General features: G+C 33.9%; 1 long non-coding RNA gene across 3 annotated transcripts; it reads left to right on the top strand.

Moving 5' to 3' along the window:
• The first annotated feature begins 453 nt into the window (after window positions 1-453).
• On the top strand, window positions 454-17,812 carry LOC123902300. Of its 3 annotated transcripts, none has more exons than XR_006807535.1 (3): window positions 454-16,972; window positions 17,093-17,208; window positions 17,308-17,812. It is a non-coding gene; the product is annotated as an uncharacterized LOC123902300 (long non-coding RNA). The 3 variants fall into 3 exon arrangements; XR_006807536.1 differs by having other exon boundaries at window positions 454-17,208; window positions 17,308-17,397; window positions 17,486-17,812; XR_006807534.1 differs by having other exon boundaries at window positions 454-17,208.
• The last annotated feature ends 3,298 nt before the right edge of the window (window positions 17,813-21,110 follow it).

Here is a 21,110-nt window from a genome sequence, read left to right as displayed (position 1 = left end):
TCTTAGCAATGTGGGACTAAATCCACCCCTTCACACCCAACACAATGAAGGTGTTGGAGGCTGCAATGAAGGCAACCCAAATGCCGCAATTAGGCGGATGGGGGCGGACCGCAATGAAGGCGGAATTTCCAACACACCCCCTCACGCTCGGGCCCAATGGGCCTGAAGCGTGGACGATGCGGGAAGCCCAACAATAGATCTAGGATAGGCTCTGATACCATGTCAGATTTTATATTGGGCCTAACTCATCTCACAAAACCGGCTTGTAAGGTGAGGGTTGCCCAAGCTATATAAACGTTACACAGGCCATATCTCTTAGCAATGTGGGACTAAATCCACCCCTTCACACCCAACACAATGAAGGTGTTGGAGGCTGCAATGAAGGCAACCCAAATGCCGCAATTAGGTGGATGGGGGCGGACCGCAATGAAGGCGGAATTTCCAACAGTGATTTTATTATTCTTTGATCGTGTTCAAGATGGTGTTGATTGTGCAGCCAGAACCTTTGTACTACTCTAGCATAGATTACAAGATTTTGGAATGACTCTTTGGCCTTCCCAAGATGAGGAATTTTGGACAACTGGATATAAATTTGATTCTGATGATTTGTTTGTTGGTGATAGCTTAACTTTGTTGGGGGAGGTTTTCTAAATCTTCATTACTGTTTTGTCGTTTTTATTGTGATTTATGATGATGATACTCCTAAAAAGATTCCCTATTCATTATAGTGGCCAAAGGACTCTTCTGTATTTGGAGAAGCCAAAATCATGTCATTTCATATGGGTACATGATCTTGCAAATTGGATGGAAATTTGGTCAACTCTTATAAGACTCTTCTTTACATTTCAGTGTTATTTTTTATACTCAACACATAAAAGGTCGGTTCCGTTGAGTTTTCTTTGTTGTTGTTATAGGGGAGAGAGCCTATAAATGTGTGGTTCACTGTGGAACCCATGGCAGGCAGAGGTTGACATACTTACTCTTCAGCTTGGGATTTTGGATAGTGTTAGTTTTTGTGTATATGGTATCAGGAATGTATGTATGAATGAAGCAAGGATGAGGAACTCGTGACAACTTGCTTTGGCACCACAATCTGCAATTGGCTGCTGTTGATGTGCTTTCATTTGGTTATCTCTACTCTGACTATGCACTCTTCATGTTTCTTTGTATATTTTGAGGATATAGTTTTCTTTGATTCCAAGGACTTGTTTGTGCTTTGGTGTTACAGAGGAGAGCTGTGAATGTACTGTTGGATTTGAAAGTTTTGAGCCTTTGGATTCAACGGGTTACTTTTTCCTTGAGTGTTTGTTCTGGAATAGGTGTCCTATTATGATGCGGCAGTGCTGGTATTTATTTATGTTTAGAATTATGAATCTAAGTATTAGCAGTGCATCTATTTTCTTGTATAATCAAGATATAAGTTTGTTTTGCAGTGACTTGAACGTTTGTAGATATTTTGATACATTTCGTATTGATGATAATCGATAAGAATGATAATGGCTACAGATACATAGATCAAGTTTCTTCAATGAAGTCGTTCTTTATTATTTTTATTTTTGCGCTTCCATTGTAAGATACAAATTGAATTGTGAACTTGTTTTTCTGCAGTGTGGTTTTTCAAAATAATGATGTTCATTCATCATAGCATGGGAGCCTCAAGTTTTGGTTTGCCTATTTCTTTTTAAAACATATTTTTTCGATATTTTATTCCCTTTGGTGATGCAGGGACGATAATAATTTTCTTTCTCTTGTTTGATCTTCCGGTTTTGTATTCTGATTATTTTCTCTGGTATTTTGATTGTGAGGTTTGATTTGATTCTGGCTTTAATGCATGTTATTTTCTGCGGTGCAGTGTGTTTTGAAACAATAACATTTTATTAGCATCAAGCCTCAGGTTTTATTCTGGTCTATTCTGATCTTGATTTCAGGGATCGCTGTTCTCGTTTTCTATGATCCGTCGCTGTAAACGCATTGATATGGTTTTTTCAGATAGTAGATATCAAGAATTTCACACTATCACACACCTCTATTCACTCTTTTACGCATCATCGGTTATTTCAATAATTTTGGATACAATTCTTCATTTGATAATGAGACGTGCATTTATCCGTTTTGCTTTTACAGTGAGCTGAAAAGTTTTGGTGTCTATGTAGAGCGACTTGATGCAATAGACAAGATTGGAGAACGGTCCCGGATAGATAAATCAAATTTTTTCAATGAATATCTTTTTACTATTTTTTAGAATTTGATTTTAAGCAAATTGAATTAAGACCATATTTTTATGCAGCTTGATTTGTCAAAGATGGAGCCCAGAATTTTGATTTGGTGATAGCATGTTTTTCTGCAGCATGGTTTGTCAAAATATTAACCTTCTTCATAGTATGGTTTGTGTATACAATATGAACAATATGAATTCATAGAGGAGAAGACAAAAAGATATTCTAAGACAACGAATGCTAATCACTATTTAAATAGATGCAATCATGAAGAAAAAAATAAATAATAAGTAATATAAAATCTAATCTTTAAAGATATTCTAAGATTCTAAGATACTTTAATATAATATCAAGATACTAAAGAATTTTTGGATATTTTAACGGTTTGATCTTATGTTATGTAATCTTTTGATGTTATTTGGTTGTTGGTTTTATCAAGATACAGTAGTATGTTTTGAAACAATGAACTTCTATTATGAAGCAATCAGGTTTAATTTCGTACACACTCTTGGATTGTGAATTATGTTGGTATTGAAAAGTTCAGTTGTAGGGTTTCCTTATGCCATCAATACATTTAAGTTTTTGACTTGTATAATCTGACAGTGTGAAAGTTGCAAAATTCTGGATAAATTGGGAGTGAACAGCTTTGTGGAGCTCTCTTCCTAACTACGATCTTCTGATCAGGGACTTGGTTTGGAGAATTATGCTTGTCTTTATTTATTCATAGCTTTTTCTACAACTATTTGTCACATCGTGATTTTATTATTCTTTGATCGTGTTCAAGATGGTGTTGATTGTGCATCCAGAACCTTTGTACTACTCTAGTATAGATTACAACATTTTGGAATGACTCTTTGGCCTTCCCAAGATGAGGAATTTTGGACAACTGGATATAAATTTGATTCTGATCATGATTTGTTTGTTGGTGATAGCTTAACTTTGTTGGGGGAGGTTTTCTAAATCTTCATTACTGTTTTGTCGTTTTTATTGTGATTTATGATTTATGATGATGATGATACTCCTAAAAAGATACCCTATTCATTATAGTGGCCAAAGGACTCTTCTGTATTTGGAGAAGCCAAAATCATGTCATTTCATATGGGTATATGATCTTGCAAATTGGATGGAAATTTGGTCAACTCTTATAAGACTCTTCTTTACATTTCAGTGTTATTTTTTATACTCAACACATAAAAGGTCGGTTCCGTTGAGTTTTCTTTGTTGTTGTTATAGGGGAGAGAGCCTATAAATGTGTGGTTCACTGTGGAACCCATGGCAGGCAGAGGTTGACATACTTACTCTTCAGCTTGGGATTTTGGATAGTGTCAGTTTTTGTGTATATGGTATCAGGAATGTATGTATGAATGAAGCAAGGACGAGGAACTCGTGACAACTTGCTTTGGCACCAGAATCTGCAATTGTCTGCTGTTGATGTGCTTTCATTTGGTTATCTCTACTCTGACTATGCACTCTTCATCTTTCTTTGTATATTTTGAGGATATAGTTTTCTTTGATTCCAAGGACTTGTTTGTGCATTGGTGTTACAGAGGAGAGAGCTGTGAATGTACTGTTGGATTTGAAAGTTTTGAGCCTTTGGATTCAACGGGTTACTTTTTTCCTTGAGTGTTTGTTCTGGAATAGGTGTCCTAGTATGATGCGGCAGTGCTGGTATTTATTTATGTTTAGAATTATGAATTTAAGTATTAGCAGTGCATCTCTTTTCTTGTATAATCAAGATATAAGTTTGTTTTGCAGTGACTTGAACGTTTGTAGATATTTTGATACATTTCGTATTGAGCGGATCGATTTTGATTTCTAGATATCTGGAACAATTTGCAATTATTGATGATAATCGATAAGAATGATAATGGCTACAGATACATAGATCAAGTTTCTTCAATGAAGTCGTTCTTTATTATTTTTATTTTTGCGCTTTCATTGTAAGATACAAATTGAATTGTGAACTTGTTTTTCTGCAGTGTGGTTTGTCAAAATAATGATGTTCATTCATCATAGCATGGGAGCGTCAAGTTTTGGTTTGCCTATTTCTTTTTAAAACAAATTTTTTCGATATTTTATTCCCTCTGGTGATGCAGGGACGATAATAATTTTCTTTCTCTTGTTTGATCTTCCGGTTTTGCATTCTAATTATTTTCTCTGGTCTTTTGATTGTGTGGTTTGATTTGATTCTGGCTTTAATGCATGTTATTTTCTGGGGTGCATTGTGTTTTGAAACAATAACATTTTATTAGCATCAAGCCTTAGGTTTTATTCTGGTCTACTTGGAATGCAAATTATTTTCATTTAATTTTTAATATTCCAATTCTTTTTTTTTTTTTGACGTAAGTAGAGATTTTTTTGGTCTTTTGTTTGTGTTTTGGGACAAGCTTGGTGGCCCTCTCTTTGTCATGCTACTTTTCTTTCTTGGATCTTTTTCTACAACCTGTTTGTTACAGCCTAATTTTATTTTTTATATATGGTATTAACAGAGTAAGTACAAGTGTTAGGTAAAATCTGTCTCAAGTTTCTTTGTCACTTTGTGCTGCTTATCTTTTGTATACGAATTAGCCATAATGTTCAGCTGGCTGTGATATATATTTTTTTTCTAGGCTTTAATTTGGTGATCTGTACTCATATTTGAATTCTTTACATTTCATTATGGTGAATGTTTATGGTGAGGTTATCACATACCTCTTTTTATCTTTGGGAAATAATTGGTAATTGATAAGTTATAATTATTTCTTGGTGCATTGAAGTTTCTATAACATGAATTTTACTCGGTTGTTTAGCATATAAGATTCTGGAGTAACTCTTTCTTTCCCAAGATGAGGAATTTTGGACAACTTGGTTAGGTGCAGTTTGTTATGATGATCTGTTTCATCGGCCCAAGAACTCCTCTGGTATTAAGGTAGAAGATTAAATTGGGACGTTTCATATTGAGCACAACATGATATTGCAAATTGGTGTAGTATTGCTTTAATTTTGTCATCTCTACTATAAGAAAGACTTCATATTTATATCTTTTTGATACTCATCAACTATTATGCAAGACAACTATGATTGTGTATTTTTTTGGGATAGTGTTGGAACATGAGTATGAAGCATTTAAGATTCCCGAATACATCTCTTTGCCATCCCCAAGGATGAGGAACTGGACAAGCTTGGTTTGCACTTTTTTGTTCTTTTGACTTTTCATTTATGGATTGGTTATGAAGAATTCTTTGCACAATTTATCGGATAAAATTCTTTATTGGATAATCAAAATATGTGTTAATCCGTTTTGCAGATATATGAAGTCATTGGATATGTAGAACATTTTGTGATTGCTTTTATGAGAATTTCACACCATCAAACTTCTCTTGACTCTTCTTTAACTGATCAAAATTTTGTTTTGTATAATTCTTCGTTTGAAAATCAAGAGATGCGAAGTTTCGATGTTTAGAATGACTTGATACAAAGGACAAGAATGGAGAAGATAAATCAAATTTCTTCAATGAGTCGTTCTATACTATTTTTATTTAATTTTGGCCTTTGATTTCAAGACGTAGGAATTGAAGTTTGAACATATTTTTCTAGTTTGTCAAAATAATAACCTTCTAATTTGTGATTGTGCTTGGCTGGTTGTACTTGTTATCGTGCTTCCATTCGGAAATCTCTTTTCTGACTATGAATTTTTCATGTTTCTTTGTTTGTTTTGAGGATCAATACTTAATTCCTTCATCAGTTTCTGTGGTGTTACAAGGGTGAGAGACTATGAATTACTGTGCGACTTGAAAGCTGTGGTAGACATTATTAAGGAAAAGCTTTGAGCCTTTGGATATAGCGGGTCAATTTTCCTTGAATTTACTTGTTCTGGAATAGGTGTCCTATGATTTTTATGTCCACAATTACAAGTCTTAATATTTGGAGAGCTTTAGTAATTATGATTTTATAGTACATATCTATCTCTTTCTTGGATTATCTCCAGATATACATCTATTTTGCAGTGAGTTGAAGTTTGATATAATAAAGGAGAGTGAAGATAAATCATGTTTCTTCAATGAATCATTCTTTACTATTTTTTACTTTCGAGCTTTGTTCATATGACATACAAACTCAAATTGCGAATATACCTTTCTGCAGCATGGTTTGGCGAAATCCTAGCGTAGAGCCTCGTGTTTTGATTTGGAGATCTCTAGTAAATTCTTTTTATTTCAGTGTTTCATTATTGATTCTAGGACGATATATTTCTTTATGTTACTTTTCTCTATGGTTTTGCAGGAGAGGTTGTTTATAAACACACATTTGGTTCTGGTTCTATTCTCTCACTATTTTTTCTTTTGTACTCTGGTCTCTTGATGTTGAGGTTTGATTTGGTGGTTGCTAGTTAATACTAAAAATAGAAGAATATTGAGATATTTGTTTATCTATTTTGCAGCAAGTTGGATTTTGGATATATGAAACAATTTGCGATTAATGGATAAGAACGATTATGGCTATATACATAATCAAATTTCATCAATAAGTCGTTCTTTATTACTTTTAGTTTTGGGCTTTGATTGCAAAGACATACAAATTGAATTGTGAATTTGTTTTTCTGCAGCAGCGTGGTTTGTGAAAATCAAAATAATAACTATCTTTCATCATAGCGTGGAGCCTTCATGTTTTGATTTTCTTATCTCTCTTAAATTATTTTAGTTTTCAATAACTCTATTGCTTTTGAATGCATATTTTCTTGATATTTTATTTCCTCTGATGTTGCAGGAAAGTAATTTGTGAACACCGATTCCTTTTGGTTCTGGTTCTATCTTTTTTTTTATTAATCTTCATGTTTTGTATTCTTATTTACTTTTGGTCTTTTGATTTAGTTCTGCGCTTTGTGATACTTCTTTATCCATGCTTCTCATTCATTCTTGGGATTTAATTGGTCTTTTTTTTTATTATATGTATTTGTTCCCAAATAATAGTCTTTGATCGTGTTCAAGCTGATGTTTTATTTTGTGTTTCCTCTAGTGTTGAAGTTTTGTGTTTCGGTATCCACAGCCTTGAGTATTACTCTGTCATAGGGTACAAGATTCTGAAATATCTCTCTTTGCCTTCCCAAGTTGAGAAATTTTGGACAATTTCGTTACATCATGTGTTGTTTGCTTTGATGGTTTGTTAGTTGGTGACAAAATAACTTTGTTGGGAAAGGTTTTCTATAATTTTCTCTTGTTGCTTTTATTTTGATTTGTGATTTATGATTAATGCGATGATACTCCTAAAAAGATATCCTCTTCATTACAGTGGCCTAAGGGCAAGACTTTGGCACCAAGGTACACAATTCAATCACTTTTTACTTCACTCCTTCTTGATGACATACTGACTTGAGCGTTGGAGTGCTAACATGTTTTGCAGGTATCTTTCTCCCCACCGCGATCCACCGTACCACAAATCTAACGCCACCGTAACTGCCTTAAGCCTCACCATTGGAATTATCTCATTCTGATCTGGTCAGAATAGATAAATCAATTTAATATCTTTTTACTATTTTTTAGGATTTGATTTTAAGCAAATTGAATTAAGAACATGTTTTTGTGCTGCGTTGGTTGTCAAAATTCAAAATATTAACCTTCTTCATAGCATGTAGATGGAGCCAGAATTTTGATTTGGTGATAGCATGTTTTTCTGCAACCTTTCTTAATAGCATGGTTTGTGTATACAATATGAATTCATTGAGGAGAAGACAAAAAGATATTCTAAGATACTTTAAAATAATATCAAAGATACTAAAGATATTTTTGGATATTTTAACGGTTTGAATCTTCATGTTATGTAATCTTTTGAGGTTTTATTTGGTTGTTGGTTTTGATCTTAAAGTTTGCTGTTCTATTTTTATTGATCTGCTACTATAATTAAGTTTCTTTTGTCAATTGTTTTGTGAAACAGATGCATGATATGATTATCACCTCTTGTTGAATTGTGAATTGAAAACATGTAACTTCTATTATGAAGCAATCAGGTTTAATTTCGTACATACTTCTTGGATTGTGAATTATTTTCAATTCATTTATACTCTGTGGAGTTTTATTGTGCAATCTTCTCTACAAGTCTATTTTGATGACAAGTTTATTGAGGTGTGAATTATGTTGGTATTGAAAAGTTCAGTTGTAGGGTTTCTTTGTGCCATCAATACATTTAAGTTTTTGACTTGTATAATTTGACAGTGTGAAAGTTACAAAATTCTGGATAAATTGGGAGTGAACAGCTTTGTGGAGCTCTCTTCCTAACTATGATCTTCTGATCAGGGACTTTTATTCATAGATTTTTCTACATGTATTTGTCACATCGTGATTTTATTATTCTTTGTTTGTTCAAGATGGTGTTGATCGTGCATCCAGAACCTTTGTACTACTCTAGCATAGATTACATGATTTTGGAATGACTCTTTGGCCTTCCCAAGATGAGGAATTTTGGACAACTGAATATAAATTTGATTCTGATGATTTGTTCTTGGTGATAGCTTAACTTTGTTGGGGGAGGTTTTCTAAATCTCCATTACTGTTTTGTTGTTTTTATTGTGATTTATGATGATGATTTGATGATGATACTCCTAAAAAGATACCCTATTTATTATAGTGGCCAAAGGACTCTGCTGTATTTGGAAGAAGCCAAAATCATGTCATTTCATATGGTTACAATGATCTTGCAATGATCTTACAAATTGGATGGAAATTTAGTCAACTGTTCCAAGACTCTTCTTTACATTTTAGTGTTATTTTTATACTCAACACAGAAAAGTTCAGTTCCTTTGAGTTTTCTTTGTTGTTGTTATAGGGGAGAGAGCCTATAAATGGGTGGTTCACTGTGGAACCCATGGCAGCCAGAGGTTGACATACTGTTCAGCTTGGGATTTTGGATAGTGTCAGAGTTTTTGTGTATATGTATCAGAAATGTAAGTATGAATGAAGCAATAATGAGGAATTTTGGTTTGGTTCCAGAATCTGCAATTGGCTAGCTGTTTCATTTGGTTATCTCTACTCTGACTATGCATTCTTCATGTTTCTTTGTATATTTTGAGGATATAGTTTTCTTGATTCTAAGGACCTGTTTTTGCTGTACTGTCGGATTTGAAAGCTTTAAGCCTTTGGATTCAACGGGTTACTTTTTTCCTTGAGTGTTTGTTCTGGAATAGGAGGTGTCCTAGTATGATGTGGCAGTGCTGGTATTTATTTATGTTTAGAATTATGAATCTAAGTATTAGCAGTGCATCTCTTTCTTGGATAATCAAGATATAAGCCTATTTTGCAGTGAGTTGAACGTTTGTAGATACTTGATGCATTTTGTAGTGAGCTGGTTGATTTTTGATTTCTGGATATCTGGAACAATTTGCAATTATTGATGATAATGGCTACAGATACATAGATCAAGTTTCTTCAATGAAGTCGTTCTTTATTATTTTTAATTTTGAGCTTTCATTGTAAGATACAAATTGAATTGTGAGCTTATTTTTCTGCAGTGTGGTTTGTCAAAATAATGATGTTTATTCATCATAGCATGGAGCCTGAAGTTTTGGTTTGCCTATTTCTTTTTAAAACATACTTTTTTGATATTTTATTGCCTCTGGTGATGCAGGGACGATAATAATTTTCTTTCTCTTGTTTGATCTTCCAGTTTTGTAATTCTGGTTATTTTCTCTGGTCTTTTGATTGTGAGGTTTGATTTGGTTCTGGCTTTAATGCATGTTATTTTCTGCAGTGAAGTGTGTTTTGAAACAATAACATTTTGTTAGCATCAAGCCTCAGGTTTATTTGGTCTACTTGGAATGTGAATTATTTTCATTTCATTTTTTCTCTGCCGATTCTTATTGTCTAGTCTTCTGGATTTTTTTTTTTTCTAGGCTTTAATTTGTCATCTGTACTCATATTTGAATTCTTTACATTTCATTATATTTGTTTCAGCATCCACGCTTCTTGATTGCTTTGTGAAAGCTTATGGTGAGGTTATCACATACTTTTCCTTTTTTAACTTTGGGTGAGTTTTACTCGGTCTTTTAGCATATAAGATTCTGGACTAACTCTTCCTTTCCCAAGATGAGGAATTTTGGACAACTCGATTAGGTTCAGTTTCTTATGATGATCTGTTTCATCGGCCGAAGAACTCCTTTGCTATTAAGGTAGAAGCTTAAATTGGGACGTTTCATATTGAGCACAGCATGATATTGCAAATTGGTGTAGTATGCTTTAATTTGGTCATCTTTGCTATAATAAAAACTTCATACTGATATCATTTTGATACTCATCAACTTTATGCGAGACAAATGTGTCCTGCCAATACTGGAGTTTATATTGTTTTCATATCAGGATTAAAGCATCCAAGATTTGAAGTATATCTTTATGCGCATGCTGACAGCTTGGTTCTGTTAATTTGCCACTTCCTTTGAAAGTGAGGAAACCCAAATAATTGTCATTTAAGATGGAGCACCAATCTGTAATTGGCTGTGCCATATGTTCTCACTGTCATTATGCAAAGATTTGGTGATCTCTACTCTGGCTATGAATTCTTCATGTTTCTATTTCTCAAGGATTTAGTTTTCTTGATTCTTTAAGTTTCATGTGGGTATCACAGGTAGGATATATGGACTGCGAAAGCTGTGGCGGGAATATGACTTTTGCTGTGTTACTGTGGAATTATCTATCAATGTGATGTGGTAATGTTGATTTGTGTGTGTTGTTTATTAGGAATCTAAGTATTAGGAAAGCTTTAAAATGTATAATTTTGTTGTATGTCTGTTTCATGGTGAGGAGTTGAATATATATGACCATGGGCTCTTCGTTGATTTTTTTTTTTTTTTCTTTTTTCAGGCTTTGTTCTGGGTTTCTGTGTTGAAACAAATGCTTAAGTTTTTTAATATGGTGACGATTATTGGATTTTAAGTCAATTTTACTTGATTGGTTCTCTGTTGATTCTTGTTGTTTTTTCTTCTCGATTTACAGGAGAGAAATAAATGAATGTGTGACTGGCGGAGATTATTATTGGTTGGGGTTTGCTTTAATACTATTTTTTAAGCCTTAACCTTTATTTTCTTACAATTGCTTGTCCTGCATTTGTTTTTCATGTTTAGAGTCTGTGTATATTTTTCACTACTCAACTCGGGCCATGATTGGTGAACAAGTTAATACTGACTCATCTCTCTAAATATACTGTTACATATATTAATGTAACCTTGGAAGTGGCAATTAATCATCAAGAACTAACTTATTATTTGTACAACTAAAACGAGAAGAATGATTCTTATTCCTATATATGGATGCATCATACTGAAATCACAATATAATAGTACTTATTCAAGATAGAGGCCTACTACATTGATTCTTAGAGCTATATTTTCTTTGATTTTTTGATCCGTTGACTAGATTGTTTGCTCTGTCGTGGCTATAAACAAATTTACATTTGTGTATTTGTTTTGGGATACTCAGTATCTACTTTTACAGTTCCTTTGAGTTTTCTGTGTGGGAGAGAGGTACACATACTTTCCGTCCAGTCTATAAATGCGTGGTTTGCTAGGGATCAAGTGTCAGAAAAAGGTTCACATACTTCCATTCAGCCTTGGGATAAAACAATCGTTTTACTTACATGTGTATTTTTGTTGGGATAGTGTTTCAGATTCCAGAGTTACATCTCTTTGCCATCCCCAAGGATGAGGAACTGAACAAGCTTGGGTTGCACTTTTTTGTTCTTTTGACTCCTCGTTTATGGATTGGTTATGAAGAATTCTTTGCACAATTTATTGGATAAAATTCTTTATTGGATAATCAAGATATGTGTTAATCCGTTTTGCAGCGAAATGAAGTCATTGTATTTTGTGATTCTTGATTAAATGGATAAGAACAGATAACATTTCCAGATAAATCAATTTTCTTCAATGAGTCATTCTTTATAATTTCTATTTATTTGCTTGGATGGCAAGACATGCGAATTGATTAGTGAAAATGTTTTTCTGCAGCGCACGGCTTCTTCATAGCATGGAGCCTAGAGTTTTAATTTGGTGATCTCTAGTAAATTCTTTTTGTTTCAATCTTTACTGATTATGAGAGCATATATTTCATGATTTGTTATTTATTCTTTTGTGTTGCAGGTGAGGATGTGATTTTGATATACATATTGATATGCTTTCATGAGAATTTCATACCATAAAACTTTTCTTGACTCTTCTTTTACCGATCATTTTTTTTTTTGGTATAATTCTTCGTTTGAAAATTAAGAGATGCGTTGATCTGTTTTGTAGTGAGCTGAGAAGTTTTAATGTCTAGAATGACTTGATTTCAAGACGTAGGAATTAAAGTGTGAACATATTTTTCGAGTTTGTCAAAATAATAACCTTCTAATCTGTTATAATTTTTTTTTCCTTCTGTACTCTTGTCAGTTGTGATATATATAATATAAGAATAAGAATCTTCTATAGGGGGAGCCTAGTGGAACAGTGAATCTGCAATTGGCTGTTGTACTTGTTATTGTGCTTCCATTCGGTGATCTCTTTTCTGACTATGAATTTTTCATGTTTCTTTGTTTGTTTTGAGGATCAATACTTAATTCCTTCATCAGTTTCTGTGGTGTTACAAGGGTGAGAGACTATGGATTACTGTGCGACTTGAAAGCTGTGGTAGACATTATTAAGGAAATGCCTTTGAGCCGTTGGATATAGCGGGTCAATTTTCCTTGAATTTACTTGTTCTGGAATAGGTGTCCTATGATTTTTATGTTCACAATTAACAAGCCTTAATATTTGGAGAGCTTTAGTAATTATGATTTTATAGTACGTCTCTATCTCTTTCTTGGATAATCTCCAGATATACATCTGTTTTGCAGTGAGTTGAAGTTTGATATAAGAATGTTTGTAGATACTTGATACAATGGATAATAAAGGAGAGTGAAGATAAATCATGTTTCTTCAATGACGAGTAGTTCTTTACTATTTTTACTTTCGGGCTTTGTTCATATGACATACAAACTCAATTGCGAATATACTTTTCTGCAGCATGGTTTGGCGAAATAATGTTCTGCTTAGCGTCGAGCTCGAGTTTTGATTTGGAGATCTCTAGTAAATTCTTTTTATTTCAGTGTTTCATTATTGATTCTAGGACGATATATTTCTTTATTTGTTACTTTTCTCTATGGTTTTGCAGAAGATGTTATTTATAAACACACATTTCGTTCTGGTTCTATTCTCTCACTATTTTTTCTTTTGTACTCTGGTCTCTTGATGTTGAGGTTTGATTTGGTGCTTGCTAGATAATACTAAAAATAGAAGAATATTGAGATATTCGTTTATCTATTTTGCAGCAAGTTGAATTTTGGATATATGGAACAATTTGCGATTATAATGGATAAGAACAATAACGGCTCTAGATACATAATCAAATAATTTCATCGATAAGTCGTTCTTAATTACTTTTAATTTTGGGCTTTGATTGCAAGACATACAAATTGAATTGTGAATTTGTTTTTCTGTAGCGTGGTTTGTGAAATTCAAAATAATAACAATCTTTTTCATCATAGCGTGGAGCCTTCATGTTTTGATTTTCTTATCTCTTTTAAATTATTTTAGTTTTCAATAACTTTATCGCTTTTGAATGCATATTTTCTTGATATTTTATTTCCTCTGATGTTGCAGGAAAGTAATTTGTGAACACTGATTCCTTTTGGTTCTGGTTCTATCTTTCTTTTGTTTGATCTTCATGTTTTGTTTTCTTATTTATTTCTGGTCTTTTGATTTAGTTCTGCGCTTTGTACTACTTCTGTATCCATGCTTCTCTCATTCATTCTTTGGATATAATTAGTCTTTTTTTTTTTTTTTATTATTATATGTATTTGTTCCCAAATAGTCGTCTTTGGTTGTGTACAAGCTGCCGATGAAGTTTTTTTGTGTTTCCTCTAGTGTTGAAGTTGTGTGTTTCAGTATCCACAACCTGAGTATTACTCTGTCATAGGGTACAATATTCTGAAATATCTCTTTGCCCTTCCCAAGATGAGAAATTTTGTACAATTTGGTTACGTCACGTGATGTTTGCTTTGATGATTTGTTAGTTGGTGACAAAATAACTTTGTTTGGAAAGGTTTTCTATAATTTTCTTTTGTTGCTTTTATGTTGATTTGTGATTTATGATTAATGTGATGATACTCCTAAGAAGATATCCTCTACATTACAGTGGCCTTAGGACAAGGCTTTGGCGGCAAGGTACACAATTCAATCACTTTTCACTTCACTCCTTCTTGATCACATAATGACTTGAGCGTTGGAGTGCTAACATGTTTTGCAGGTACCTTCCCCACCGTGATCCACCGTACCAGAAATCTAATGCCACCGTAACTGCCTTAAGCCTCACCATTGGAGTTATCTCATTCTGATCCGGTCAGAACCTGTGTCATTTCATATTGGACGGAGTTTGTTCCAATGAATCATCTCCAACTGGCTTTAATTTGGTCATCTTCTTAGACTCTTCACATTTTCATTCTTTTGTTGGATACTCAGCATCTACTTTGTCAGTTCCTTTGTCTTTTATGTGTGGGTGTTACAGGAGAGAGATAACCTATAAATCGGTGGTTTGCTGTAGAACCCGTGGCAGGAAGGTTCACATATTTACAGTGAAACCGGACATTTTTTAGAAATTCTGGACAACTTGGTTTGGAACTTTTATGTTCATTTGCCACTTCCTTTGTTAAAATCATTTTTCTATATTCTTGTATTCTTGTCATTTGTGGTATATAAAATAATCTCAAACAGGTATCCCTCACAGAATTTGCAATTGAAGAACGAACTTGGTATAGGGAATGGAACACCGGAATCTACTCTGACTGAATTCTTAATGTTTTTTTGTTTGTTTTGTGGATCTAGTTTTTTTATTCCTTTGTCAGTTTGGCATAGATTATCTATCAAGGGCATGCTTTTGCTTTGGTGTAACAGGTGGGAGAGGCCATGATTGTGTACCGTGGGATTTGAAAGTTGTCGCGGACTTTATTAAGGACATGCTTTGAGCCTTTGGATTTAATTCTGGAATAAGTGTCCTATGATAGTGTCAATTTTTAAGTTCAGAATTACGAATCTAAATATTAGGGAGAGCTTCAGCATTTCATATCCATATGTTTCTTGAATAATCTTAAGCTATACAATCTGTTTTGCAGTGAATTGAAGTTTGATAACAAGAACGTTTGTAGATACTTGATACAAAGGATAAGAAAGGAGATTCAAGATAAATCATGTTTCTTCAATGAGTCATCGTTTACTATTTTTATTTTCGAGCTTTGTTTATAAGACATACGAATTAAATTGCGAATATACTATTCTGCAGAATGGTTCGACAAAATAATGCTGTTCTTCGTAGCGTAGAGCCTCAAATTTTGATTTGGAGATCTTCAGTAAACTCTTTTCGTTTCAGTGTTTCGATATTAATTTTGAGAACATATATTTCTTTATTTAGTATTTTTTTTATTTGGATTTTCAGGAGAGGATATCTATATATGAATGAAGACACAATTCCTTCTGGTTCTTGTTTATTATTTTTTCTATGGTACTCTGGTCTTTTGATGTTGAGGTTTGATTTGGTTATTGCTGGTTTCGATCGTGGGGATTATTTTTCTTATATATTTTGCAGCGAGCTGAGCTGACCTCTGGATATATGTAACAATTTGCAATTATAATGGTTAAGAACGATAATGGCTACATATACATAATCAAATTTCTAGGATGTGTAATTCTTAATTATTTTTATTTTTGGGCTTTGATTGCAAGACATACAAATTGAATTTTTAACTTGTTTTTCTGCAGCGTGGTTTATCGAAATCAAAATAATAACGATCTTTCATCATAGCATGAATTCCCACAAGTTTTGATTTGCTTATCTTATTTAAAATATTACTGTATAGTTTTGTTGCAGGAAGGTCATTTGGGAACACTTATTCCTTCTGGATCTGGTTCTATCTTTCTTTTGTTTGATCTTCATGTTTTGCATTCTTACATGTGAATTTAAATATGATGCTGTTTTCTGCAGTTTAGTGTTTTTAAAAAAAATAGCATTCTGTGTAGTATCAACTATCAAGCCTCGGATTGTGAATTATTTTCATTTCTATTCTTATTGTCTAGTTGATTTACTTCTTTGTTCTACATTTGGCTTTTTTATCTGAATTCTGACAGTGCAGAAGTTTACACGAGGAAGTTGGTGGGCATCTCATTGTAATGCTGATATGCGACTTGGTTTGAAGAATTATGCTACTATTCTTTCTTCTTTGTTCTTTTTCTTACAACCTATTTTTCCTAGCGTAATTTTTTCTGTTAATGCATCATGTGCTGTTGGCAGAGCAAGTTTTACATGGGTTTGGTGTACCACAGAAGTTTCCTTCTTTCTCAATCACACTGCACCTTTTTAATTCGCCATCTGAAGTGGAGAATATTGGAGATGAGTTTCGTTGCCGCTTTGTACACCTTCTGTGAACAAATTTACAAGGACACATGAACCATAATGTTCTGATGGACGTGTTATCTATTTACTAGGGTGATCTCTACTCTGATTATGAATTCTTTATATTTCGGAATAATTGTTTCAGCATCTATGCTTCTTGATTCCTTTGTCAAATCTTAGGGTTAGGTTATCACATACTCCCCCTTTTATCTTTGAGTGATACGTATTTCTTCCAGTGTAGAAGTTTTTGTGTTTTTCTGTATCTGTAACTTCAGTTTTACTCTCTGGGTACAAGCTTTTGGAGTAAAGCTTCCCTTCCCAAGATGAATTTTGGACAACTTGGTAGGCCCTTCAGTTGGGGGGTTTCCTTACCCTAAATACTATACTTTCTTACATATGCTTGTCCTAGATTTGTTATTTGTTTGTATCATTCCTGAGAATCTGTGTATGTTTATGTTTTAGTTTTGTGCAGTGTCCCAAGGACTCATCTGTATAATGAGGATGCCTAAATTGTGTCATTTCATATTGATTACAAGTTCTTGCAAATTGGAAGGAAAATTGTTCCATTGAAACATTTGGTGTGTTGAATACTCGGCATCTACTTTTTGCATTTCCTTTGAGTTTTCTGTGTGGTTATTAGATGGCTTATGAATGTGTGATATGTTGTGTCCTGCCAGTCTTGGTGGTTTTGCGTTTCTGCATCAAGAATGTGAGAACCGAAGCGTACAAGATTCTCTATAATATATCTTTTCTATGGTTACTTAAGCGTATATCTCTTCTCTGGATACTTAAGCTGCTTTGGCGCTTTACTTCATCCATCAAATTTTCACTCAGCTTTTTTGATTGGTGTCTTAGGATAAAGCGCTATCCATATGTTTCAAATATTATAAAAGACCCGATCAGGATTTCTGGGACATGAGTTTTGTAATACTCATTAACAATCATTGGCTCTAGTTAAATCTGGTTTGTTCATTGAATTGTTTGGCATTCATTTTTTAGGCTTTGATCTCGCGTGTAAGGTATCATGAACCTCTTTTATGCATATTAGTTTGTTCAAAGAATAAAGTTATATGTAATATCAAGCCTATGTAGAACTTCATAGGGAGACTGCATATGAAGAACAACCTGGTAAAAAATCCTACAATTTATGCAATGAGTTTTGCTGTTACGGTTGTTCAATAAGAAAAAATTTGATCTCTGTTGTTATCATTTATCATTTAGAATATAATGAAAATATCCCGTGTATAAGCTGTATTTATAGAGCTTTATTTTTGCATAAATTACATTGTGTAACTCTTCCTACAACAACATAAGATGAACACTTATCAGTATCTTTCTTATGATAATATTTTCTGATCTTTGTCACATGCAGCAGGTATATGTTAGTAAATTTTTTTGACTGCTGCACATTTGATAATTTCAGTTTAGTGCATATTTTTATTTTTGTTTTATCACAATTTTTGTTAGTTGTTATTTAGTTTTGTGTTTATGATTACTAGTTACAGAAGCACAAGATCAGTGCAATTATTACTAAAACTAACTAAATTTCGACAAGCTACGTTTAGAAGGAGCCAATTGCATAATTTGAGAGGGAGTTTCATGTTCCCTGCAATTAGAGGTGTACATATTTTCTTTTTATTCATCTCCTTTATTTTGAAACTAAGAGAAGCTTAAATCATGTCTTTGTTAACTGTTGACATTAATGCTCAGTCCCTGATAAGGTGCGAAAACTGGTCTATGAAGCCAGTTTGTGAGCATGGATAAAAATGATTGTTCGAAAGTCATTTCATGTTCTTCCTTCTCTGCTATCAGTGATTTCATCCTTTTGAAGAAGTTCAATGTGACTATCCATCCTCCTAAGGCCCCAATTATTAAAGAAGTCATTGCCTGTTTGCTTTTGTTGAAAATCTTGGTTTAAGCTCAGCATTTATGGCTGAATTGTGTGGTGCTATGAGAGCTATTGAGATAGCCGCTAATAACAATTGGACGAATTTTTGGTTGGAAACTGACTCATCTCTAGTAGTTCTAGTCCTAGCATTTAAATCTCTTGAGCAAATTTAAAATTTTATTAATTTTTTTCTCTTAGACATCGCTAGATGAATTGTTCCACTCTCACCAGGAACATGAATTTTGTAGTGTCTCACATATATAGAGAAGGGAACAAATGTGTTCATGGCCTTGCAAACATTGGTCTCTCTCTCTTGATAGGTTTTCTTGTTGGTGAGATTCCTCCGGATATTAGGGAATTTTTTGTTGATAATAGGCTTGGTAAATCAAATTTTAGGTTTGTTAATATGTAGGGAGGTTTTGGCATCTACTTTTTACATTTCCCGAGTTTTCCGTGTGGTTGTTAGATGGCTTATGAATGTGTGCTATGCTGTGGAGCCCGTGGCAAGCTGTGGTTAACATACTATCCATTCAATTCACGGCCTTGGGATCTGTCATGTTTCTACTTAAATTTGTTGTGTCCTGCCAGTCTTTGTGATTTTGTTTTTCTGCATCAAGAACGTGAGAACCGAAGCGTCCAAGATTCTCTATAGTATATCTTTTCTATGAGGCGACATAATAACATCAAATATTATAGAAGGCCTGATCAGGATTTCTTGGACGTGAGTTTTGTAATACACATTAACAATCACCGGCTCTAGTTAAATCTGGTTTGTTCATTGAATTGTTTGGTATTCATTTTTCAGGCTTTGATCGCGCATGTAACATATCATGAACCTCTTTTATGCATATTAGTTTTTACAAACAATGAAGTTATATGTAATATCAAGACTATGTAGAACTTCATAGGGAGACTGCATATGAAGAACAACCCAGTAAAAATTTGATCTGTTACTTTTGTTATCCAGCGATAATTGGAAGTGGGGAGTATCGTGTTTTTCGGTGAAAGAAGCGTATTTGCGGTTGATTGAAGATGTCAAAGAGGTAGAGTGGGTTAAAGAAGTGTGGAACCCCTTAATCCCCGCTAAAATGTCGATTATAGGTTGGCGTCTTTTTTATAATAGGCATCCAACCAAGGATAATCTTAGAAAGCGAGGAGTGCATTTAAACTCTTCAATGCTTTGTGTAGGAGGATGCGGATGTGATGAAAACGCGCATCATATCCTATTTAATTGTCCGATGATATCTGTAGTGTGGATAGAGACATTGAAGTGGTTGGGAATATCAACTGCCTTCTCAGAAGGGGGTTTTGAACATCTTTAAATGTTTAAAGGGTTAGTGCTGGGAGGGAAGAAAGTGAAAAATATTTTTAGGGTAATCTGGTTCGCTAACATTTTTGTAACTTGGCAAGCTAGAAACGCAGCGATATTTAGACATGATGGATTTAACGGAGAAAAAGTCGTAGAGGAGGCGAAGGTGTGGTCTTGGAGAATTTTGAAAAACCGATCTAAAGGTTTTAATTATCCTCTTTATCAATGGATTGGAAATCCCCTAGCTTGTATGGCGAAGTTCTACCGTTAGGATAGATCCTTGGCATTGAAGCATCTGATCTGGTTTCTTCTCTGTTTGTATGTATGCTGTCTGTTGGCTTCTATTTCAGGTCGGAGGCTTCTGCTCAACTGGCTGGTAACACCTTATCTCTGCTAAATTGGTTGGCTTGGCTTCTTTGTGTCTTTCTGTGTTTTCTTGACTGAGACTGTGCTGCTTCTTTAGGTCTGATAGTGGTCTGGCGTTGTTGAATCTTTATCCTTTGTGGTATATGATTATTTTGCAGCTGAACTGTCTTGGTTGCATCTCAAATTCTCTGCTGCGGCAGAAGAATTGAGTTATTCTCATTTTGTTCGTTAGTGCGCTAGTTGTTTGTGGTAGCGACCGAGATCCTAAGACGTTCTTTTCTTACCTCAAAAGATCAAGCAATGCTATCTTTCTGTTCTCCAGTTTTGTAATCTCTTATCGTGTGGCTCGTGTGCAGCACTAGCAGGTCTTATTCATTCTGTTGGCTTCAGGTTGCTTCGTGTCAAGGGTGATAGGCCTGGAAGCAATTCTTTTAGTGTTTATCAATTGATGTTCAAGAGGATTAGGCTTTATATTTATTGCTTGGCTGTAACCTAGTTATCTGAACTGGTGGTTGTATATTTTTTCCTTCAAAGTACTTCTTGTGCTTTTTAGGAGGTTCTATCATTAATATATATTTTTGCTTTTTCAAAAAAAAAAAAAGAATATAATGAAAATATCCCTTGTTATAGAGCTTTACTTTTGCATAAATTTCATTATGTAACTCTTCCTACAATAACATAAGGTGAACACTTATCTCAGTATCTTTCTTTTGATAATATATTCTGATCTTTGTAACATGCAGCAGGTATATGTTAGTAAATTTTTTTGACTGCTGCACATTTGATAATTTCAGTTCAGGTATATATTAGGGAATTTTTTGTTGATAATTGGCTTGGGAAACCAAATTTTAGGTTTGTTAATAGGTAGGGATGTTTTTGGCCTAGTCTCTCTCCCTCCGTCCAGTATCTTTTCCAGT

This window comes from Trifolium pratense, linkage group LG1, assembly GCF_020283565.1.
Source record: "Trifolium pratense cultivar HEN17-A07 linkage group LG1, ARS_RC_1.1, whole genome shotgun sequence".
In the NCBI taxonomy this organism is placed as follows: domain Eukaryota; kingdom Viridiplantae; phylum Streptophyta; class Magnoliopsida; order Fabales; family Fabaceae; genus Trifolium; species Trifolium pratense.
Note: the sequence above shows the minus strand (reverse complement) of the source record. Positions and strands in the feature narration are given on the sequence as shown.